Raw genomic sequence first — 25596 nt, forward strand, 5'->3', positions numbered from 1 at the left:
TCATCATCTTTACTCTCCCAAGAGCTAGTAAGATTTAAAGTAATAGAATGTTCCTTCTTATCACTTTCAGAGATGCTACATGAAGTTAGTAACATCGGAAAACCCCTCAAGGGGCGCCTGGGTGGCTCAGTTGGTTGGGCGACTGCCTTCAGCTCGGGTCGTGATCCTGTACTTCCTGGATCGAATCCCGCATCAGGCTTCCTGCTTGGCGGGGAGTCTGCTTCTCCCGCTGACCTCTCTCCTCTGGTGCTCTCTCTCTCTCAAATAAATAAATGGGAAAAAATCTTAAAAAAAAAAAAAAAAAAAACCACGCACAACTCAAAATTAGGTACAAGCCCAGCAAACATAAATCTACCACAGACTAACAGTCAACCAGACTTTAACTGAAAATGGGAGCCAGTACACAACCCACACCGCCATCTGTTGGTAGCAGTCAGAATTGGCTCACTTCTGTTAGGAATCCTTTCTTGTTTCCACCTGCCCCAAGTCAGAGGTTTTTCAATTCTTAAATACAGGAGATGCTATCTCACTTTTTGAACCTCACAAAAGTAAAAGCAACCATTTCTGAAAATATCTTAGAATAACATGACAATACAAATTTCAATATCTATTGTTACTTTAACTACAAAGATATCATTATTTGGTAAGATTTGTCTTCAGAGACATATTTGCCTTTGCATAACTCACGTTAGATAAACAAATATTCTCATATCACTTTTAGAGCTGACATGTTAAAGACATTCCTGGGGAAATGCACATGTTCTTACACATAAGCAAATTTGGCTCACTCATAAATACTGGGTTTCTCAACACTGACAGTACAGAGTATTAGGAAGACTCCTAGATCAAGTCAGCAACCAGATTCTCCTCCAGTCTGCCACTCTGAGAACTTGGCCAAATCTCGGACTTTGGTTCTATGAGTTTGGTCAAATCCTGACACTCAATTTCTTCACATATAAAATGGGATTATAATGCCAATCCTCTTTACCTAATGGGTCTTTTGAAAAAAGTGAAACAAAATATGTGCAAATGTTTTAAAACTAGTAAGTATGATAAAAAACTTCAAGTAGTCTCATCTTCTTGCTTAACTCAAAGAAGTCTCTAACACATGCACACATGCTCGTCATCAACTGTCATCAAATGGCTGATCACATGTGTATTTTTTGGCAGATATCTGAATCCATTCTATATTGCTCCCCAAGTTTAACTTTTTATAAAACAGCATGTATTGGGGGGCACCTGGGTGGCTTGGTCAGTTAAGTGTCTGCCTTCAGTTCAGGTCATGATCTTGGTGTCCTAGGAGGGAACCCTGCATCAGGCTCCCTACTCAGTGGGGAGCCTGCCTCTCCTTCTCCCTCTGCCCTTCCCCTCTGCTCATACTCTTCCCCACCACCAAATAAATAAATAATATCTTTTTAAAAAGCAGGATGTATTTTTTTAAAAAGAAGAGTACTAGCCAGTAGAATAAAAAAAAATTTCTTCAGCTTTCATATACCTATGACCTCTTTCATGGTCCCAGTAACAAGCATTTAAAATTGATATTAAACATATAAAATAAGTAATGGATGCCACACTGCATTAAGGGAGAATTACAGGAATCTCTCTTCCCTTTGAACTTAGCAAATCTCGTTGCTAGCATCCTCTTGTGCCCCGGGAATTCAGGCCCAGTGAAACTGGATTTCACACACCTTCCCTCTTACCTTCTAGAACTATTAGATCAGTGTGGACTGCAGTTCTCAAAAATAGTGTCCAATTGTTCCTGTGGTAGAGGTATAATGTTAAGTGTTATGTTTCTGTTAGTGGTGTTTATACTTTAATTTCTATTGCCATTATTATGGAATGGGCTATCCAGTATCTCATGAAAACTAGCATTTTTCTTAGTTTATATTCTGGTGGGAAATTTTTACAGTGGCCAGGTAAATGCTCTAAGTGGTCTATGATATCCTTTGTCCCCTTAAAGTGGTCTTAGAATCTGGGGGTGGAAGGAGTGGAGGGGAGGAGAGGTGGACAGTTACTTCTCCAACTCACAAACCCAGTTATCTTTTCCAGTTCCAGAGCTTGGCTACCATATCTGCTTGATTTCATTTTATCCTATTTTTCTTAATAAAGCAATTAAAAGCCTCACAAGAAAACCCAATTACTGAGTCTAGCAGCTCTGAGAACCCCTAACGGAAATCCATGTCAGTCCCCAGGGCTATTTATATTCTCTCCTCTTTCATTCTTTAGCTTGTTGTCTCATTAGGCTTAGATAAGTCTCTTTCTCAAAGTTACTGTTGCCAGGAAACCTAAGAACAAGATGGAGAACAAAAGCTTAAGAACCAAGTAAGCTGATATTCTCCCTTCTCCCCACCAACACAGATACGTTCAAGTAAATATCCCTGAACACTCATTTACTATCATGTTCACCCAGACCCACCCCCAAACCCAAATGTAGGCTGTGAACACAACAGATGCCCCAACAAATGTGAGCAAATACTTTTCTAAATACCATTGCCCTTCATCAAATTACCACCCACGTATGAACTAGGTCACAGATGCACTAAACCTCCCACCTCCACGCTCCTTCCACGACACACACAGTATTTCCTGAAAGGAGTGTTCAAAAAAAGGAGACAGGTGCACTTCCCTTCATCACATATACTTCTTGCCTTAAGTTATAAAAATCACTTTAAAACACTCTGGGTAACAGAGCTCATCATTATGCCAACAAACAGAACAGGACCAAAAAAATAATAACCAGAATGACACTCAGGGAGGGTTGGCTGGCTGAAGAGCCTTTTTTTTTTTTTTTTAAGATTTTATTTATTTATTTGACAGACAGAGAGCGCAAGTAGGCAGAGAAGCAGGCAGAGAGAGAGAGGAGGAAGCAGGCTCCTTGCTGAGCAGAGAGCCCGATGCAGGGCTCAGTCCCAGAACCCTGGGATCATGACCTGAGCTGAAGGCAGAGGCTTTAACCCGCTGAGCCACCCAGGTGCCCCAGCCATTTTTTTTTTTTTTTTTTTTTTGAAGTGACATGAGTAGCACGTTGAAGAAACCTCTATGTGTTGAGGCTCTGAGGATGTGGTCCTTCCCAGATACCACAGGTGGGATAATGAGAGCAAGCAGTACTTGCTACACATGTATGTGTCTATCCCTGAAAGGTGGCCCATCTTGTCAGAGGTTACTGAGTGCTATAATGGTACCACAATGGTACCAAAAACACATCTAGTAGAAGAAATCTAGAGAACAACTGGGATCAACCTACCATTTCAGAGACTATCTGGCTTGACCCTTCACTTGAAAGTGAAGAAAATGAGGTCTTAAAAGGTTAAATGATTTGCCCAAGATGACAATGCAGGGCAGAGGTAGGACTAAAACCCAGTCTTTAATTCTCTGTCCACGGCTGAAACCTTGAACCATCAATTATGTTGTTGCCTCAGGAAGAGCCCACCTCACCTCATTCTGTGATGGTGGGACAATATGGTCACAGGAGTCACACATCCTTGGCTAGGACAGGTCATCAGTTGATTTTTAGATGCCTACAGACACCTAAAGCACTTTATGCCAAAGCTGTCTACTGAAACCCTGAGACCAGTTCATTCTACTACACTTCGCATCCTGTCATCCATCCAAAACGTACTCTTTTATATTCCTCCCTACGCTGCTCAGGGCTTCTTCTCCCTGACCTTGCTTTCCTCCTCTCTTTTCCTTCTCTGTACACCATACTGTACCCTTTGGAACTTCTATTCCATGATTAATACGAACAACTGACAATGTCCTGACTACCTCACAGACTCCGCCCTGTAGCCTTGGTCCTTAACTAAAACCCAAGTGCCCGGCTTCCCTGTTGGATACTATGCATTCTCCTATGCATTCTACCTCGGGGTTGGGAATTGCATCATGAGCTTCCTCCTGACTTCTCAGAGAAGAACAGTGCCCTTCTAAATTCATGTAAACCTTGGCTCCTTACAGCTCATGTTATCTGGCTCTATCTCCTTCTATTCCCTCTTTCTTTCTGTAATCTGCAAGTCTCAGTATAACTCCTTATCCACTGAAGATCTTAGCACCTGACTCGTAGCCTCAGTCCATCCCAGGCCTTACCCTTATCTAGCATAATTTCCAAGTCTCATGTGGGTGACCAGACCTACAATTCCTGCACCTGTCAATTCCAATAAACTTGACCTTCTCTTCACTTCACTCACTCACTCACCCAGGGAATACCCTCAACCTTCAAATCACTCAGAACTTCTCAGAAACACTCTTACTTTTTCACCTCCCACTCACTTCTAAAACCACAGCAATTGATCTGACCACTCTTTTGAAACTGTTCTCTCACAAGATCAAGCATTCCTCTTTGCCAATCCAATGGACATTGTCTAGTCTTTGCCGGGTTTGATGCCACTCATCATTCCTTCCTGGAAAGTCTCTGCTCCCTTTGCTTCTGGGGTACTTCACAACCACGGTGCTCCTCCCACCGCTGTAACCATTCCTTCACTGTCTCCTTCATATGACCCCTTTCCCTTGCTTTTTAAAATGCCTTTTCAACGCTCTCACTGGGTGAACCCAGCCGTACTTTCATGGATTGTTCATCTCATGATTCTACATTTATACCTTCAAGCTTAGACCTGGCTGGGTATTCAATAGGACCCCATATTCAACTTTAACAAACTTAAAACCTTATCTCCTATATGCCCTGCTTTATCCCACCTGCTTCTCCCCCTGAACTTTACTGACAGCACCACCACAGATACCCAGTCTACAGAACTAATCATCCTCTTCCAGTCCACCTTAACCCAACCTTCACCCCCATATCTGGTCAATCACCAAGTCCCGACAATCTTCTCTCCCTGTATTTTTTTTTAAAGATTTTATTTATTTATTTGACACAGAGAGAGACAGTGAGAGAGGGAACAGAAGCAGAGCAAGTTCTCCCTGTATTTCTTGAATTTGTCACCTTCCATGAATTTCTTCACCCTCACTGCCACAACTTGTTCTGAGCCCTCATCATAACTTACCTAGAATTCTACAGCAGCCCCCTAATTGGTCTGTCTGCCTATAAGCTTATCTCCATCAAGTCCACCCTTCACACAATCAGTAGAATTGATTGATTTTGATGAAATACAAACCTGCCCTCATCCTCCCTATTTGAAACTACTCTGTGGGGGTGCCTGGGCAGCTCAGCTGGTTGAGCATCTGTCTTTGGCTCGGGTCATGATCACAGGGTCCTGGGATGGAGCCCCACATCGGGCTCCCTGCTCAGTGGGAAGCCTGTTTCTCCCTCTCCTGCTCCCCCTGCTTGTGCTCTCTCTGTCAAATAAAGAAAGGTAAGGAAAGGAAAAGGCATGGTAAAGGAAAGGAAAAGGAAAAAGAAAAGACACTACTCTGTGGTTCCAAGGTTCAGAAGACAAATTCTAAGCTTCATAACCAACTATGTTCAGTCCTGTGGAATCTGATTTCTGTCCATTCCTCCACCCTCACCTTCTCATCTTTCAACACTCTCTGACCTATAATTTATGCTCTAGCCACTCTAAACTACCTATGATTTCCATGTACCATAGTGAGCTCTCACTGGAGTATCTCCAGCATTGCATTTAGCACAAGGAATTATAACTGTTTATATTTCTGTCTTCCCAATAAACTGTCAGCTGATTCCCTAAGGGAGGAGGGGTTATATCTTGTTCATCATTTTATCTCCAGCATCTAACAAAGTGGTTGGCATATACTTAGTATTCAATTAACGTTGAAAAATGAGTGGACATATTTGGAAACTTCCCATAAAAAGCATGACATGACAAGGGTGCCTGGGTGGCTCAGTTGGTTAAGTAAGTGCCTGCCTTTGGCTCAGGTTGTGATCCCAAGATCCTGGGATCGAGTCCCATGTCAGCTCTGTCAGACTCCCTGCCCAGCCAGGAGTATTCTTCTACCTTCCCCTGTTCTTCCACCTTGCCCGTGATCTTTTGCTCTTGCTCTCTTTCAAATAAATAAATAAAATCTTAAAAATTTTTTTAAAGCCATGACATATAGATGATAGCTACCTGCACTGTGAGCATAGCATAACATATAGACTTGTCAAATCACTATGCTGTATCCCTGAAACTAATCTAATGCTGTGTGTCAACTATAATTCAAATAAACAAATGAATACATAAATAAAATAAAATGCATAACATTTATGTCTTTTTTTTTTTAACCATTAAAAAAATATCAGTTTATTTGGAAAGAGCAGAAAACTGCAATCTGAGACAGGCAAGCAACGACACCACCACAGATAAGTCTGCAGAACCAGGGAGAGGAAGCTCTCTCTTTCATATAGGAAAGGCAGAAGTTGGAAAGGTTGTTGTAAACTGAAAATTCATTGGAGTAAACTGGAAGTCTGAGTATAGCGGCTTCTCATTGGCTGGCCAGTGACAGTCTCTCATACATATAACAGAGAATCAGGTAAGTGGGCCAGTGGCAATCTGGCAGTTTGGAAGAAATAGTTTTATTCCCCTATACCTTACAAATTTGAAATACAAAATTGATTAGTATTTTTCATAGCCATCCTGTTATGTTCTTATTAGTGTTACATCCACACGGGCCTTAAAAGGTGGTAATCCCTAACATATTCTAATATCTTTGTGTGTTGCTGTTAACAAAATTTGCATTTTTCACTCTTACAAATGTATTGTGTTTTATCCCCTGCTCACACAAATGAATGGAGGGTTCATAAGTGTTCATTAAGCCCTAAGTTTATAAAGTAGCAACCAAAACACTAGTACTCTGGGCACGTGGGTGGTTCAGTGAGTTAAGCCTCTGCCTTCAGCTCAGGTCATGATTTCAGGGTCCTGGGATCAAGCCCCACATCAGACTCTCTGCTCAGCAGGGAGCCTGCTTTCCCCTCTCTCTCTGCCTGCTTGCAATCTCTGTGTCAAATAAATAAATAAAATCTTTTAGAAAAATACTAGAACTTAATATTTTAAATATACACAGTAGGGGCACCTGGGTGGCTCAGCGGGTTAAAGCCTCTGCCTTCGGCTCAGGTCATGATCCCAGGATGCTGGGATCGAGCCCCGCATGGGGCTCTCTGCTCAGCAGGGAGCCTGCTTCCTCCTCTCTCTCTCTCTCTGCCTGCCTCTCTGCCTACTTGTGATCTCTATCTGTCGAATAAATAAATAAATAAGTCTTTTAAAAATATATATAAACAGTAAATTTCATTCTCGTACAAGCGAAGGATGTGAATCTGTAAGTGGGATGATTTCACATTAGCGAAGGAGGTCCAATCAACTGTCAAGGAACATCTAAGAATTAGATCACATTGGACATTTCTAAGCATGTTTGTCATAAACATTTACTAAAGACTGACTTGTGGCAGTCAAAACTTTCGCATCTTTTTTTTTTAAAAGATTTTACTTATTTATTTGACAGAGCTCACAAGTAGGCAGAGAGGCAGGCGGGGGGGGGGGAGTAGGCTCCCCACTGAGCAGAGAGCTGGATGTGGGGCTCCATCCCAGGACCCTGGGATCACGACCTGAGACCAAGGCAGAGGCTTAACCCACTGAGCCACCCAGGTGCCCCATTTTTAAACTAAATTCAAAAGTTACACAGCACCATCCCTATTAAACTTCCTAAGTCTTTTCAAAACAAGTATAAAATGATGCTTCTCAGTATGAAATTGATTCATTTTGTCACAAAAGGCAGAAAATAGACCAAAACTACAGAAGTCATAGTCCAAGTTGCACTCCTCATACAAAACAAATAAAAATTACTCTATTTCCAAGAAACTCAGAACACGAGATGCCAAGTTAATGACAAATAAAATGCTCAGAGGAAAATCAGATTACACAAGTACTGACAAAATTATTAATGGCTCTTTTGGGCATCACACATCAACGGGAAGCAACACAGAAGAATAACTCCAAGCACATTTGCACTAGTTTGTACTGTGTTCCACAGTTAGGCAAAATCAGCAATGCGCAGAGCAGGCTTACCAATTACCGTATGAGTGGGACATATTTGAGGCAGAAGTGCTTAAAAACACTTGGTTCTGAATATCACCAAAACCCCAATCCAGAGAGGTGTTTCATCTAACTTTTTTTAAAACTATTAAGACTAGAAAAGGTACATCAGGATCAGTACTGACGGGATATCCAGCTATGTTTACAACGAGGAAGGAGGGTGCTAAACAAATTTTACCTTTTTGCCAAACCCACTGCTTTATTCACTGAAACAGGTGACATACAACAGGCCTCCTAATCTCAATCCTGCGTTGTCAAAAATAGTTTTAACTGTGAATGTAATTAAATCATAGCCCCTGAGCATTTATTTTCTCAGCATGCTCTGCAAAGAAATGGGCAGAGGGCCCCAGACTGAGTGTTCCCCTCAGAAGTACTCCGGCTGTCAGGGGTGCTCATGCAAACTTCTGAAATGAGGAATGAAACTCAAGTGTTTCTGTTCCACACAGCTAACCTCCGGAGAGGAGAGACTCTGTGATTTCAAGTGGCCAATGTCAGCAATATAGTTAGTCTGATTTTTCCTCATCCTTTCATTCAGGACCAAAACATGTTTATTTTGAATATTGGGAATAAGCTACAGAGATTCTTTGAGAAGACTAGATGGCCAATTTGAGGGACATGGCCTCGCAGACTTGTAGACAGAGCCTCTAATGAAACACTGACTCCGTTCTTCAGGTAAAAAAGCTTGTCAACATTTCTGGACACATGTTCCATCTGAATTATCCAACTTCCCAAAATGACAGTCATCACACATTCACTGCCACTCCTAACAGACTCAATTGTGAGTATTTTCTGTCTTAGTAAAAGAAGGAGAAAGAAAAAAAACATGGATATGGAACTCATCATCTAGCTAAATAATTAGGTATTTTATTTGGAAAATGCAAATAGGTGCTCACTTCGGCAGCACATATACTAAAATTGGAACGATACAGAGAAGATTAGCATGGCCCCTGCGCAAGGATGACACGCAAATTCGTGAAGCGTTCCATATTTTTCTCTGAAAGGAAAAAAAAAAAGAAAAGAAAATGCAAATAGTATTTTTCACTGATAAGAGAAATATTTACTATGAATTTTTCAAGCATGGTTTTCTTTTCAGCTTAATAGACATTTATTACTTATCTGTTGGGAAGCATGGTTTTATTATTAAAATTTTTGACCTTTTAAAAAATTGACCTTAAATTATGGTCCATGTCCATCCATGCACAAAGCATGGTCTGCAGTTCCTTAAAGTTCAGAAACATCATGGTGGCATATACATAACTACTTTTACAATATTCTAAGTGATCCATGGGCAGCTTTCCTCTTCATAGGCCTAAATGTGTGGAAATATTCACCATATAATTACTTTCCTTGGGGTACCTGGGTGGCTTAGTGGGTCAAGCCTCTGCCTTAGGCTCGGGTCATGATCTCAGGGTCCTGGGATCGAGCCCTTCATCGGGCTCTCTGCTCAGCAGGAAGCCTGCCTGCTTCCCCCTCTCTCTCTCTGCCTGCCTCTCTGCCTACCTGTGATCTCTCTTTCTGTCAAATAAATAAAATCTGTAAATAATAGTAATAATAATAATTTCCCAGGGGCGCCTGGGTGGCTCAGTGGGCTAAGCCGCTGCCTTGGGCTCAGGTCATGATCTCGGGATCCTGGGATTGAGTCCCGCATCGGGCTCTCTGCTCAGCGGAGAGCCTGCTTCCCTTCCTCTCTCTCTGCCTGCCTCTCTTGTGATTTCTCTCTGTCAAATAAATAAAATCTTTAAAAAAAAAAATAATAATTTCCCTTTCTTGTCATAAACAAATGGAACTAGCAATCTGTAATTCTTATCTACTTTTCTTATATAAGTAACATTAAGATCCAAAAGATATACACGTAGTAACAAGAAAAGAGAACATGTAATGGTTCTTTTCTCAGAAATATGGTTATTTGCTATTTAATGGATCTGTTAGAGAGAACTCTGCTCATTGGCACTGCCTCACATAAAGTAACAGAATTCCAAAAAAAAAAAAAAAATTAAAAAAAAAAAAAGGGGGCGCCTGGGTGGCTCAGTGGGTTAAAGCCTCTGCCTTCGGCTCAGGTCATGGTCCCAGGGTCCTGGGATCGAGCCCCGCATCGGGCTCTCTGCTTGGCGGGGAGCCTGCTTCCTCCTCTCTCTCTGCCTGCCTCTCTGCCTGGTTGTGATTTCTCTCTGTCAAAGAAATTAAAAAAAAAAAAAAAATTTAAAGTAACAGAATTCCACTTAAACATCATCCTGGACTACCATCTCTGCCCCAGAGGGGGAAATAAAAGAGGTCCAAAGACCTCCCTCCCTTGGAAACAGTCATCCTTCAGGGTTACCTCTTAAGACGAGGAAGCCAGACTAATGTGCTGGCTCCTGACTACTGTGGCTTTTGACATAATCCTCCCTCAGCAAAGGACTGCAACCAGTTTGGGTAATACCTGATTGCTGTAAGGGACCACTTGGGCAGAACAGCACTTGACAAGTTTCTGTATCTTTATGACCCGCAGCTTCCAAAAAAGTAAGCCTAGCAGAGATGGCAATCTCTCCATATCTAAAATTACCAACTTATTAAGCTGAATTGTCCATGGCTTAGACTGTAATCACACACACCATGTATAAGGACCACCAGCCAACAATTTCTCAAAGCTGTATGTGACTTTATATGACAGATGTCCAACTACAACAGCTTCAACTAAAAAAGGTTGTTTTTCGGGTGTAACCTGCAGTCCAGAAAAAGAACTGGCAGCTGCTCAAAAGGGTCATCAAGCCAAGGACCCAAATTTCTACTTCCCTCCTCTGCCACTCTTAGCACATAGCTTGTGTCCTCAGAGTTGCCAGACGGTTATTCCATCTCTAGGATGGCACTCATATACTAGGCAGAAGGGGAAAGGGCCAAGGCCAAGGGCAAAGGCATGCCCCAGGCTAGTGTACCCCTTTCCAGGAAAAAATGGCATTCCTGAGCTCCACTCAGTGAGCTTTCACTTACTACTCAGTGGTCAAACACAGGTGACACTGGCATTCCTACCTGTAAGCAAGTCTAAAAGGTATTCTTATCTGGGCACGGTGTTGCCCTAAACAAAATCAGGGTCCTTAAAGTAAAAAGTAATATGAAGATGGATTCTGAGCAGGGAACAAGCAGGTCAACTTGCCACACTTGCCACACGGTCAAGTGCATTTTAGGGGTTTGCTCAAACTGCACAAGTCAAAAAGCCACTGACTTGAATGTCCAACTGTCTCCTGACTTTGAAGTTCTTTTCTCCAAGAAATAGCTCCAAGATCCTGACACTTCCCTGTCAAACTTACTCTTCATGACTGACTTATGCTACCCTGCTTCCCCGAAAGGACTAACCAGACCTTAGAAAACATCACTTTCACAACAATCTCAAGAGCCCCCTTTGAAAAGAAGACATGAAGAGTCACTGGTTCATCAGCATCCTCTGAAGAAAATCAAGCAAATACTCTAGTATTACTGTTGGTTGATAGTTTACCTGCTGATTCCACAAGAAATGTACCTGCGCTCTTTTTAAAAGCCAGGATGGTCTCTAGAACAAATCAGGTAAAAAGGAGGTAAAAAGGAAGAATAGGGGTGCAATATAAAAAACAAAAGCCAACCCCACTTCCTTGCTCACGGACAGCTGCTCCAGCCCATTAGATGAATCACCTGGAGGTCTCCAAAGTAAATCAGAGACAAGTCTTCCAATTAATTAACTGTGGCATAATTATCACACAACTTGGTAATTACAATGCACCTGGACTCGTAAGCGCTGAGGGCAGTCCCCTGACCTAGGCTGTTTAAGCCAAGCACCGTCCCTCTCCTCTAGAATGGGAATGCTCAGCGACACAGAACAAGACAATCGCAAACTGAAGAGACAATTCAATGCAATTTCCCTGCTTTCACAGGGGAATGTTAAATAATATGGGTATTTAGAAATGGGAATACTGGATCTTGTCTGCCAAGAACTGTGAGACTCAGCAGAGTTGTAAAAGAGCATTTCCCTCCTGCTGGAAGGCAGCCTCTGAGAAGAAAAGAACACTCACCTAGAAGTGGCAAGACCTGGGGGCTCACTACAGCCCAACATGCCCCCTCCCCAAAATCACTTCATTCCCCTCTCCTACATTGATGTTTACAGTTATAAAAAGGTAGCATTGGACTAAGGTAAAGGTATTCACATTGTTTTTCCCTCAACAGTGGGCCAAACGGTCAAAAGCATCTAAGCAGAGGGGCTGAGTGTTTTTTTAAATGTGACCCAGTTGACTGCAGACAAAGACATCTGCAGAGTAGGAGGGTCCTACCCCTGCCTCATCCCATGAACACAACTAGATGAACTATCAAATCATCTGAAATGCCCCCAGAAACTGACCTGAAGACTGACAGAACAAACTCCACAACTAAAGGGAGAGAAGAGACCACATCAAAGATGGTAGGCACTGGGGAGGCATGGTTTAGAGGAGAAATGGATGGCAGGTGCTGTGGAGGTGAGGGAACCCTGGTCACGGAGAAAGGTAAGAGACAGAGGAGCACATAGTGGGATGCACCAGAATGCTTCCCAAAGCCACTGGCTTGGAAAGCAAGAAGGGCTGAATTTCATGGGTTCTTGCACCCAACAGGGCTTAAAGCCTGGAGTTTGGGGTTTTGGTTTGTTGGTTTTTTTTTTTTTTTTTAAGATTTTTATTTATTTGACAGAGAGAAAAAAAGAGAAAGAGAGACAGCACAAGCTAGGGCAGGGGGTGGGCAGGCAGAGGGAGAGGGAGTGGGAGAAGCAGGCTCCCCACTGAGCAGAGAACCCAACACAGGGCTGGATCCCAGAATCCTGGGATCATATCCTGAGCCGAAGGCAGATGCTTAAGCGACTGAGCCACCCAGGTGCCCCAAAGCCCGGAGTTTTAAACCTCAGTAGGCTTGGATGGGATACAACTCACAGGGCACTGTGCTATTGCTGGAGAGAAGGCAGGGAAACAACACAGTGGCAGACAGCATGGAAACAGCAATCTGGAAAATGCCTGGGGTACGAAGTGAAGAGATTATCTGCTCTTCCCTTGGAGGACGTCCCTGAGAGGCAGCTTTCACAAAGATCTATCTCCAGGAACACAGGAGAAGGCCGGGCCATTTCTCTCCACCGCCCCTCCACTCCAAAGCATAAACAAAGAGCCACCTGCAGGAAGTAGCACAGTACCAACACTGGATGCCTAACTTGCACACACCAAGCCCTACCCCCTTGCACTCTGCTGGGACTGCTCTTCTCAGTCACACTTGCCTCAGTCCCCAGTGCAGCGAGCCCTGCTCCCAGAACACCAGCACAAACCCTTGCCCACACCATGTCTCTCAACCAGAGAGTTTGGCAGGGCCTCAGTTCTGGTGGAGGTATTTTCAGATCTCATTTCATAAGCAGACCAGAGCACACTAGTTAAAACTTGCCACTTTCAGGCCAGGGACCAAACACTACCCACAGCAAGCAAAGAGAGCCTCTGCAGATGACTGGCCTGAGGGACAGAGCAGCCAAAACACAACAGCAAAGCACATGCAGCACATGCCAGAGACACTCCCTGAAGCACCAGCCCCTGGGCACTACATGACACCCTCTTCATAAGACCATTACTTTCAGGAGCAGGTGTGTAACTGGCTTTTCTAAACCCCTTAAGAAGACAGAGACTTAAACAAAATGTGAACACTGAGGAATTTATTCCAAATTAAAGAACAAAAAAGGGCTATGGCCAGAAACCTAAATGAAACAGACATAAGTAATGTGCTTAATGGAGAATTTAAAGCAACAACCATAAGCCCTGACTGGGCTTGAGAAAAGAAGACATCAGTGAGACCCTTACCACAGAGATAAAAGAGTTAAAAAAGAAACCTCAGAGATAAAAGTACAATAAACAAGATTAGAAACAGGCCTGATGCAAGGAACAGCAGGCTGGAATAAGCAGAGGAATGAATTAGTGACCTAGAGAACAAAGTAATGTAAAGTAAGGAAACTGAACAAAAGAGAGAAAAATAATTGTGCAACAGAATAGACTTGGGCAACTCCATGACTCCATCAAATGCAGTAATATTTGTATTACAGGAATTCCAGAAGAAGAGAGAGAAAAGGGGCAGAAAATTTATTTCAAGAATAGCAGAAAACTTCCATAATCTGGGGAACAAAACAGACATCCAGCTCGAAGAGGCACAGAGAACTCCCATCAAAATCAACAAATGCAGGTCAACACCAAGACATACTAAATTTGGAAAATGTAAGAAAAAAAAAATCTTAAAAGCAGCAAGACCAAAGAAGTCTTTAACTTACAAGGGAAAACCCCACAGGGCTAGCAGGAGATTTCTCTAAAGAAACTTGGCAAACCAGAAGAAAGAGGCATAATATATTCGAAGTGCTGATTGGGAAAACCCTGCAGCCAAGAATACTCTATCCAGCAAGACTATCATTCAGAATAGAAGCAGATTCCCAGACAAAAACTAAAGGAGTTTGTGACAACTACACCAGCCCTGCAAGAAATATTAAGGAAATTCTTTGAATGGGAAGGAGAGACCAAAAGTGACAAAGACAAGAAAGGATCAGAGCAAATCTCCAGAAACGACAACAAAACAAGTAATAAAATGTCAATAAACACATATCTATCAATAATTATTTTGAATGTAAAGTGAACTAAATGCTCCGAAAGACAGAGGGTAATAGAATGGATAAAAAAGCAAGACCCATCTCTATGCTGCCTACAAGAGACTCCTTTTACACCTAAAGACACCTAAAGACTGAAAGTGAAGGGATGGAGAAACATTTATCATTCAAATGGATGTCAAAAGAAAACCAGAAGAACAATACTTATATCAGACAAATTAGACTTGAGTTTTTTTGAAGATTTTATTTATTTGCCAGAGAGAGAGAGAGAAAACACAAGCAAGGGGAGCAGCAGGCACAGCAGGCCAAGGGAGAAGCAGGCTCCCCGCCGAGCAAGGAGCCCTGTGCAGGACTCAGTCCCAGGACCCTGGGATCATGACCTGAGCCAAAGGCAGCAGCTTAACCAACTGAGCCACACTGGGATCCCCAAACTAGACTTTTAAAAAAAGATTATAGGTCTTCATCTCTGAGCTTGTCAGAGACCCCCTTGACTTCTCCTCTCTTTCACAGAAAAGTTGGGAATAATCTTTCATCCCCCGGTACAGAGACTCCTGGCCATTCCCGGCAGATGGTGACCCCCAATGTGACCATTTTTGCAACAGACACCATATGGACCCCGCTAAAACAGTCTGCATACAGTAAGTAGATGCTGGCTCATAGCCAAGTTCAGGGAAGTTTCAGGCGTGGGTATTTTTGTAGAATTGAAAGTTCTCTAAGAACTCCAGATATGGGACAAAACTTCTCTCTGGAACAGAGACAATATACGAAGGTTTTAAAGCAACTTTTAAAGGTTAACACGGTTACTATAAATGGGAAACCGTTCCTTAAGGTGAGAGGGGCCTCTGTAACGGAGGAGCAACTTCAGGGTTTGTTAGAGATTACTGAACAGAACCCGTGGCTGCCTGATGGAGGAACTTTAGATTCAGAAATACAGGAAAGAACTGGAAGGAACTTGAAATGTTGCCATAAACAAGGTAAAAGGTGTCCTTCCCTCTCTTACTAAGTGGGGTCTACTCAGGTCCACCCTGGCCCCTTTACATACTAAGGACACCTCAAACATTCTCAAAGAAAAAGAAGGGGAACCTACGACTCTTTCAGTTCCCCAAATTTGCCCTTTAACTTACCAAATTAAACAAAGAGGAAGAGCTCCATCCTCCCCTGACTAGGAAATTTCACCACCTTCCCTCCCATGCATCCCACTTAGTCGATCCTTACTGGGGGCTACATGTGGGAAGCGACAGTTCAGGGGACTGTTTCCTAGGGAAGATGGCTGTAAAGACTACATGTGTTGGAATGTTGCTTGGACTATGGACTTCTATCTTAACTGTTTTCCATCAATGTCCTCTACTAACTATTTAAAATTGCCTAATTTCCCCTTGTAAAACTTCTAGAGTTTTCCATGGGTTAAAAACGGCAGGTTCTTTTCAGGGCAAGGTAAAATAAGGGTGACCTTCAAGGCACAGTATTTAGATCCATACAATAGCACCCATCGTAGTCTAGAATGCGATGGGGAAGCGGAGAGGAGGGCAAGCCTCCCTCCTATAGGGGCCTGTATCAGTGGCAGTGAGAATAACAATTTTGTTTGGGGGATGTCTAGGGTCACTTTGACACCAGGAGCCTCTGACATCCTGCATGGATGTCAAAATCAGGGGGATTTTCTACATAATGGACCTTCTCTTTTCTTCAGTTCCCAAGGACTTTCCTTTGGGGTGCCTTTTAGCCCACCGAACAATTCAGATTAGAAAATCTAGGAAAGGACTGATCTGTAACACTGCATGCATGATCTCAGTGGGTTCTATCAATCAGATCTCTGCAGTAGGAAAAGGTAAATGGACCCAGGGTACTCATTTCTCATATCTAGGCCTTCACGGCTCTACGCCAGGAGCCTAATCTAAGGGCCTTGCAGAATGGGTTAGCCCAAACATGTCTGGCTAGCAAACTCCCTCCTGACATACAGGATGGCATTTATTTAAATAGGCCTCCTCCAAGTAAACCTAGGTTGCTGGAGGAAACACAGGTCATCCCAGATGAAGGGGACTCTTGACTCTCTCTCTCACTGTTTGTTTTTTTTTAAGATTTTATTTATTTATTTAACAGAGATCACAAGCAGGCAGAAAGGCAGGCAGAGAGAGAGAGAGAGGAGGGAGCAGGCTCCCCAGTGAGCAGAGAGCCCAACTCGGGGCTCAATCCCAGGACCCTGGGATTGTGACCCAAGCCGAAGGCAGAGGCTTTAACCCACTGAGCCACCCAGGCATCCCTCTCACTGTTCTTAATAGGTGTGGGAACTTCTCCCCCACTCATTTCCAAGGTTAATGGCTGTAACTGGAGCCAACTGTTGTTCATCTGCTTCGGGAAGGGGACTTTAAAGAATATTCCTAAGCAGCTGCCAAAACTCCCTTTCTCCAGCATGACATGGACTGCCTAATCCCCCTTGTTGCAGCAAAACATGGCACTTGCTCCTCCGTCGGAGACGATGAGCTCTAAAACAGGGAACCCTTTCTCTGCCTTCTGGAAGGACCCAAACATGGACATTTGGCAGGGACAAGTAGAATTCATAACATGGCAGCAAGATTATGCTTGGGTTTTCACTAAAGACTTATCAGTGTGGATCCCCACTAGAAACGTTAAACATTACCATGGTCACCCGAATCTAGAAGAAAAAGACCCACCCATCATGCACCTCCCCAGTACCCACAAGGCCAAATTCATGACCTGGGGAGACCTCAAAGAGGTGACCCAGAAACCCAAGGAGATTCTACAACAGAGTGGTGGAACAGACCTTCTCTACTCCTGAAACATGCTCCTGGCTACCGTACCTGTGCTTAACACCAGTTCTACCATGGTATGTTTTCTTGTCTTTCTGCTGCCACCATGGTTGTTCCGTATCCTTTTATTGGGCCTATAAATCCCCCCTCTTGAAACCTGTTACTTGGGTAGATACCCCCATACCCCCATTTCCTACTTTCAACTATGCCACTATCCCTATCAATTTTACCAAAGGTTGGGAAGAATCCAAATTCATTAGCTTTCTTTTCTTTCTTTTTTTTTAAGATTTTATTTATTTATTTGACAGGCAGAGATCATAAGTAGGCAGAGAGGCAGGCAGACAGAGAGAGAGATGGAAGCAGGCTCCCCGCTAAGCAGAGAGCACGATGCAGGGCTCGATCCCACGACCCTGGGATCATGACCTGAGCCGAAAGCGGAGGCTTTAACTCACTGAGCCACGCGGGTGCCCCTCATTAGCTTTCTGAATCAGGCACAGCCCACCCAACTGCTTCTTGGGTCTACTCACAGCCGCATTATCACAGCTGTCTCAATTATTACTGTGCCTCCCCTCCCCCAACCACGTGGCAGTTGCCTCTCTTTCTCACTCGGTTCACACTGCTGCCTTTGTCGATCAGCTGGCCTTTAATACCACATGGGAATTTCAACTTCAACACACAACATACTATCCATCAAAAATATTAGAAAGACTTCAACGAATGGAAGTTGCTATTACTGAGTATCTTGAAAAACGAGAAGCCTTATTAATAGCCTATTGGCAAGGCCTCTTACGTTACTGGGCTCACAGATCCATCTTTGCTACCCCCATGCCTTGGAACCAGACCATACATGATTGGGAAAAGATAAACAAAGGCATGGATCACTTCATGATCATTTAACTTTTGATGTTCAGCAGCTAAAGGATCAAATCCTCCCCTCAATGGCAATGCGGGAGGGGTGGAATCATAAGCTTCATACAGAAGCTTGATAATCTCTTTCCAACAATCTGCAGTGCCTTAACCCAGCCAGATGGTTCTCTTCCACAAAATGGAGATTCTTCGGAGTTGCTACTGTAATAATAATTACTGTTTTTCTTCTCATCCTAGGCTGCAAAATTGTAATAAATGCCCTCTCCACCACCAGAGATGTGAGGCATATCTACACAGTGCAACTGTCTCAAGACCTACTTACTGTTGCTCTAAAGAAACAAAAAGGGGGAGATATGGGGGCTAACGTAGAGCATGAAATCATCTATAATACCTGGCTTGCTAAAATGTAACACAGAGGCTACTGAGTGCAGGGAAGGCTTTGGAGAAAGGCATAGGCCTTTAGCATGCCAAGGCCTGCCGTACCACTCTGGCGTCGGAATGCCGCAGGGAGTTACCTTCCCCCAAGCTTTCTGAGCCCAAACAACCCACCTGTGATCTAAGAGATGTATGCACTGTCCCTTAGGCTATGTTTAGCAGAACTCCTAGAACACACAGATAAGCATATCCTATCTTTCCGGGGAAAGAGATTCTCCTAGTTCCAGTAAGATCCCTAGTCACACATCATGTGCTTGAGAAACAGTGATAGGGATTTGTGATTATTCTGAAGGACCAATAAAAGTGGGAGCAAAGAAGGCAAAGGGGTCTTCATCTCTGAGCACTGACCCCCTTGCCTTCTTCTTTCACAGCAAAAATTAATGAAATAAAACAAAGATTGTAGGGGCGCCTGGGTGGCTCAGTCAGTTAAGCATCTGCCTTCAGCTCAGGTCATGATATCCGGGTCCTGGAATCAAGCCTGCCTCAGACTCCCGGCTCAGCAGGGAGTCTACTTCTTCTGTACCTCCCCCCACCTCTCTCTTTCTCTCTCTCAAATAAATAAAATCTTGAAAACAAAGGGGCACTATATAATCATAAGGGGAGATAATCCAATAAGAAGATAGAACAATTGTAAATATTTATGCACTCAACAAGGGAGCACCCAAATATATAAAACAATAACAAACACAAATGAACTAATAGATAATAACACAACAGTAGGGGACTTTACCACTCCACTTACATCAATAGATCATCTAAGCAGAAAATCAACAAGGAAACAGTGGCATCAAATGACACACTTGACCAGACAGACTGAACAGATATATTCAGAACATTATATCCTAAAACAGCAGAATAGGCATTCTGTTCAAGTGCACATGGAACATTTTCCAGAACGGGTCACGTATTAGGTCACAAAATAGGCCTCAACAAATACAAAAAGACTAAAGACATACGGTGTACCTTTTGTGACTACAAAAACACTACAACTATGACTAGAAGCCAACCACAGGAAAAAAATCTAGAAAACAACATACCAAACAACATACTACTAAACAATGAATGGGTCAACCAGGAAATTAAAAAAAGGTAAAAGAAATAGATGGGAACAGAAATAAATAACACAGAAATTTAAAAAAAAAACAAAACAAAAAACACCAGAAACAAAACAAAACAAAAAACCCCCAGAAAACCAAGAGACAGTTCTTTGAAATTAATTATTAAGAAAAAATTGATAGAGGCGCCTGGGTGGCTCAGTGGATTAAGCCGCTGCCTTCGGCTCAGGTCATGATCTCAGGGTTCTAGGATCGAGCCCCGCATCGGGCTCTCTGCTCCGCAGGGAGCCTGCTTCCTCCTCTCTCTCTGCCTGCCTCTCTGCCTACGTGTGATCTCTCTCTCTGTCAAATAAATAAATAAAATCTTTAAAAAAAAAGAAAAAATTGATAAACCTCTAGCCAGACTTATCAAAAAGAAAAGAGAAAGAGCTCAAATAAATAAAATCACAAATGAGAGAGGAGAAATAACCAACACCACAGGGGTGCCTGGGTGGCTCAGTTGGTCAAGTGTCTGCCTTTGGCACAGGTCATGATCCCTGGGATGGAGTCCCCACACTGGGCTCCCTGCTCAGCAGGACCCTGCTTCTCCTTCTCCCTCCACCTGCTGTTTCCCCTGCTTGTACTCTCTCTCTATCAAATAAATAAAAATCTTAAAAAAAAAAAAACCACAAAAATACAATTTTAAGAGAATATTATGAAAAACTATGCGCCAACAAATTGAAAAACCTAGAAGAAATGGATAAATTCTTAGAAATATCTAAACTACCAAAACTGAAACAGGAAGAAATAGAGAACTTGAAGAAACCAATACCTGCAAAGAAACTGAATCAATAATCAAAAGACTCCCAAAAAACAAAAACCCAGGACCAGATGGCTTCACAGGCGCATTCTACCAAACATTTAAAGAAGAGTTATTGGGGCGCCTGGGTGGCTCAGTGGATTAAGCCGCTGCCTTCGGCTCAGGTCATGATCTCAGGGTCCTGGGATCGAGCCCCGCATCGGGCTCTCTGCTCTGCGGGGAGCCTGCTTCCTCCTCTCTCTCTGCCTGCCTCTCTGCCTACTTGTGATCTCTCTCTCTGTCAAATAAATAAATAAAATCTTTAAAAAAAAAAAAAAATTAAAAAAAAAAAATAAAGAAGAGTTATTAATACCTATTCTTCTCAAAGTATTCCCAAAAAACAGTAAAGGAAGGAAAACTTCCAAATTCAAACTGTGAGGCCAGCATTATCCAGATACTAAAATCAGATAAAGACATCACTAAAAAAGAGTTCTACTGGCCAATATCCCTGACCACAGATGCAAAAATTCTCAATAAAATTCTAGCAAATGGAATCCAACAATACATTAAAAAAATCATTCACCATGATCAAGTGGGATTTATTCTTGGGTTGCAAAGTTATTTCAGTATTTCCCAATCAATCAACATGATACACCACATTAATAAAAGAAAGGATAAGAACCATCCGATCATTTCAATAGATGCAGAAAAAATATTTGACAACGTACAACAACAATTAATGATAAAAATCCTCAGCAAAGTAGGTTTAGAGGGAATATACCTCAATGTAATAAAAGCCATATATGAAAAACACACAGCTAACACCCTAAATGGGGAAAAAGTTTTTCTCCTATGGTCAGGAAAAAGAAAAGGATGTCTACTCTCACCACTTTTATTCAACACAGTACTGGAAGTCCTAGGCAAAGCAATCAGACAATTAAAAGAAATGCACGGCACCCAGATCAGCAAAGAAGTAAAATTTTCACTATAGGGAGATGACATGATACTATATATAGAAAACCCAAAAGACTCCACAAAAAAACTGCTAGAACTGATAAACGAATTCAGTAAAGTTACAAGATACAAAATCAGCGTAGAGAAATCTGTGTTTCTATAGACCAATAATTTTAAGCAAAAGAAAGAGAAATTAAGGAACCAATCCCATTTACAACTGCATCAAAAACCACAAAACACCTAGGAATAAACATAACCAAAGAGAAAGACCTACACTCTGGAAACTATAAAACACTGATGAAAGAAAAAAAATGAAAGATGAAAGAAACTGAAGATGACAAAAAGAAATGTAAAGACATTCCCTGCTCATGGACTGGAAGAACAAACAATGTTAAAATGTCTACACCATCCAAAGCAGTCCATGCATTTAATGCAAACCTTATCAAAATACCAACAGCATTTTCACGGAGCTAGAACAAACTATCCTAAAATGTGTATGGAACCACAAAAAGCCCTGAATAGCCAAAGCAATGTTGAAAGGCAAAGCAAAGCAAAGCTGAAGGCATCACAATTCCAGACTTCAAGTTACATTACAAAGCTGTACTGATCAACCCAGTATGGTACTGATACAAAACAGACACTTAGATCAATGGAACACAACAGAAAACCCAGAGATGAATCCACAATTACATGATCAATTAATCTTTGACAAAGCAGAAAAGAATATTCAAAGGGAAAAAGACAATTCCTTCAATAAATGATGCTGGGAAAACTGGACAGCTACATGCAAAAGAATGAAACTGGACCACTTTCTTACGCCATACACAAAACAATTTTAAAATGGATTAAAGACCTAAATGTGAGACCTGAAACTGTAATGATTTTAGAAGAGAGCCTAGGCAGTTAATTTCTTTGACATCAGCTATAGCAACTTCTTTCTAGATATGTCTCCTGAGGCAAGGGAAACAAAAGCAAAAAAGAACTACTGGGACTACATTTAAAAAAAAAAAAAGCTTCTGAACAGCAAAGAAAACTAAAGACAACCTACAGAATGGGAGAAGATATTTGCAAATGAATTATCCAATGAAGGGTTAGTATCCAAAATATATAAAGAACTTTTAAAACTCAACACTGAAAAAATCAAATAATCAAATTAAAAAATAGGCAGAAATAGACATTTTTCTGAAGACATACAGATTGCCAAGAGACACATGAAAAGATGCCCAACATCACTCACCATCAGGGAAATGTAAATCAAAACCACAATGAGATATTACCTCACACCTGTCAGAATGGCTGAAATCAACAACACAAGAAACAAGTGTTGCTAAGGATGTGGAGAAGGGGGAACCCTCTTGCATTGTTGGTGGGAATGCAAACTGGTGCAGCCACTCTGGAAAACAGTACAGAGGTTCCTCAAAAAGTTAAAAATAGAACTATCCTATAATTCAGCAATTGCACTAAGCTGATCCTGAGCAAGGCCGTAGCAGTGTCGGATACTGGGTGAGAATCACTCACTCACTCAATGGGCAAGAAACAGCATGGGCGCAGCGTCTGGAGAGCCTTGCAACCCGTGCAGGACTCAGGCAGCAATTAAATTTTTACATTTAATTTCTTTTTTTTTTTTTAAGATTTTTATTTATTTATTTGTCAGAGAGAGAGAGAGAGATCACAAGTAAGCAGAGAGGCAGGCAGAGCGAGAGGGGGAAGCAGGCTCCCCGCTGAGCAGAGAGCCCGATGTGGGGCTCGATCCCAGGACCCTGAGATCATGACCTGAGCCGAAGGCAGAGGCTTAACCCACTGAGCCACCCAGGCGCCCCTTGCATTTAATTTCAAAATAAAAAAATTTTTGTGCTTGAATTTCTAAATTAAAAAAAATCTCTTTTCTTTCTGCTTTCGCTTATCTAAAGCTTTTGAGTTTCCTGAGGACCTACCTTCCTAAAGGAAAATCTCACCGGCTCATATCACAGTCCCTGTTAGTAAGCCTGGCTCAGGGCTTCTCCATAGCAAAGATTTGAGGTTCTTCACCAAGAATCCTAAACCCTCTTCCCAGCAAGCCTGCATGTCATCCTTCTCTTGGAGCTCTGCCATCAGTAGCTTCTCCAATCCCTTTCTTATCCCTCTTGAGAATATGGACCTTTGCAATTCTTTGACATGCCTTCTGTTGCCAGAAGCTTGTCTGCTCTGTAAGTTTCCTACTAAGTTAACTATAAATGAGGCAATTAATAGTAATCAGTAGTTAACTCTTCTGGATTAGTTAGGGATCTAGTAGAAGTCCCAACAAGACCCTTATCTTCTCTGCTCTTTAATTTCCACCCCTCATGGCACAATTACAATGTTCTCGGCATTGCAAGGTTTAGGGTCTTGGCACCTCCAAGATAAAGCCAATCCAGAGAGCAATTCCACCTCCTCCACAGTCCTGCTTCACACCCAGGAAAGCTAAAATGAGCCCAGGCTATTTTCCTCATTTGAAAATTAAGGTGGTATTAGAACTTGACTCAAATTGTCCCTAAACATGAGAATGCTAAGGTCCCAAGAAGTTGAAATTGGAAACTTCTGAATAGCTTTTAATAAGCTGTAAGCTCCATGAAGGCAGAGACTTCATGTGATTCACTCCTACATGCCCAGTACATACAGCAGTGCTTGTCCATAGCAGATGAACAAATGGTATTAAAAAGAGCTACCCAGCATCTATACACTTTCCACAGGGGGGCCCAAGGCCCATCTCCTCAATTCTTCATTTATAATGGCACCCAGGAGCCTGCTCCCAGCTTGGGAGAGCGAAACGTACACACCCCTTCCCAACTCCACTCCACTAGTGGCTTGGCCACGATGGGAGTATCTATACCATGAAAACAGTCAAACACAACAAACTGGGGCTTTTTTCCAGAAAAAGCCAGTTGTTAACCATTTACCAGCACACCAATGCCCGGAAGACTTACAAGGTCTTGGCGTCTCTGTGGCTCAGTCAGTTAAGCATCTACCTTCAGCTCAGGTTATGATCCTAGGGTCCTGGAATCAAGCCCTGTGTCGGGCTCCCTATTAGCAACGTACCTGCTTCTCCTTCTCAACTTCCCCCCTTCTCGTGCTTTCGCTTTTTCTCTCTCTCAAGTGAATAAATTTTTAAAATCTCATTAAAAAAAAAAAAAAAAAACTTACAAGTTCTCTTTTCTGTGAATATAGAGGCAAAAAAGAAGTTCAGTTTAGTGTTGGGGGACTCCAAGCTAGAAAACAGAGCAATATTTGTCAACTTATTTTGTAAGAGTATCAATTCACCTCAGTCTCTGATATGGGGTTTTTGCAGGTCTCTATGGAGAAACCTCACTGAAACAGAATGAGAACGACAGTCCCCATTTATGAAAGTTAACTGACCTAAGACAAACATCTGACAACAGGAGTGAATGGAAGGCTAGGGAGAGGAGCCCCAGCCCATTGAGAGCCTGTAGAAATGCTAAGCATAGAACTCTCCGGAGTGAAGCAGTATGGAAAGACACACTCTGCCTGTGACTGCAATTTGTACTTTTTATTTTCTTTTCAAACATATTCACAGCATTTACTATGTGCTATGCACTCGTCAACCTGCTTACCAAGTATCTACTCGTTATTCCAGCCACGAATACCACACATACACGAGTACACAATGTAACCCAGACAAAAGAAACTCTACTGACCCTCACCCTTTTGTTCATGAAAAAACAGAAACATAAATCTGCACATGACCCACTTAATGGCTCTGGGCTTGTTAATGGTAAGAAACCTGACCATGGATGGGCTTGATTGGGCCTTTTTAGAGGCCCCAGACTACATTTGGCACATATGTTCCCTTCAGGTTCACAACTACGGAGTTTACTGGAATAAGACAGAAACCAAGCGAAAGGAAGCAGTCAGTGCTGCCATAGGCCTTCTTTTTGAAGAGGTAGAAGGCTAGGTCAGAAAACCTTTTAAATCTTCCCCAGCGGGGCGCCTGGGTGGCTCAGTGGATTAAGCCGCTGCCTTCGGCTCAGGTCATGATCTCAGGGTCCTGGGATCGGGCCCCGCGTCGGGCTCTCTGCTCCGCGGGGAGCCTGCTTCCTCCTCTCTCTCTGCCTGCCTCTCTGCCTACTTGTGGTCTCTCTCTCTGTCAAATAAATAAATAAAATCTTAAAAAAAATAATAATAATAATAAAATAAATAAATA

At 42.4% G+C, this 25596-nt stretch overlaps 1 protein-coding gene and 1 non-coding gene across 3 annotated transcripts in view; one reads left to right on the top strand and one right to left on the bottom strand.

Moving 5' to 3' along the window:
* GPR176 (G protein-coupled receptor 176) overlaps positions 1–25596 on the bottom strand; it is a 126483-nt gene that overhangs the window by 73221 nt on the left and 27666 nt on the right. The gene's annotated exons all lie outside the window — the stretch shown is intronic.
* Positions 8859–8965, top strand: LOC123945303. Its single transcript, XR_006819150.1, has one exon. It is a non-coding gene; the product is annotated as a U6 spliceosomal RNA (small nuclear RNA).

The sequence above is a fragment of the Meles meles genome, chromosome 6 (assembly GCF_922984935.1).
Source record: "Meles meles chromosome 6, mMelMel3.1 paternal haplotype, whole genome shotgun sequence".
Classification (NCBI taxonomy): Eukaryota; Metazoa; Chordata; class Mammalia; order Carnivora; family Mustelidae; genus Meles; species Meles meles.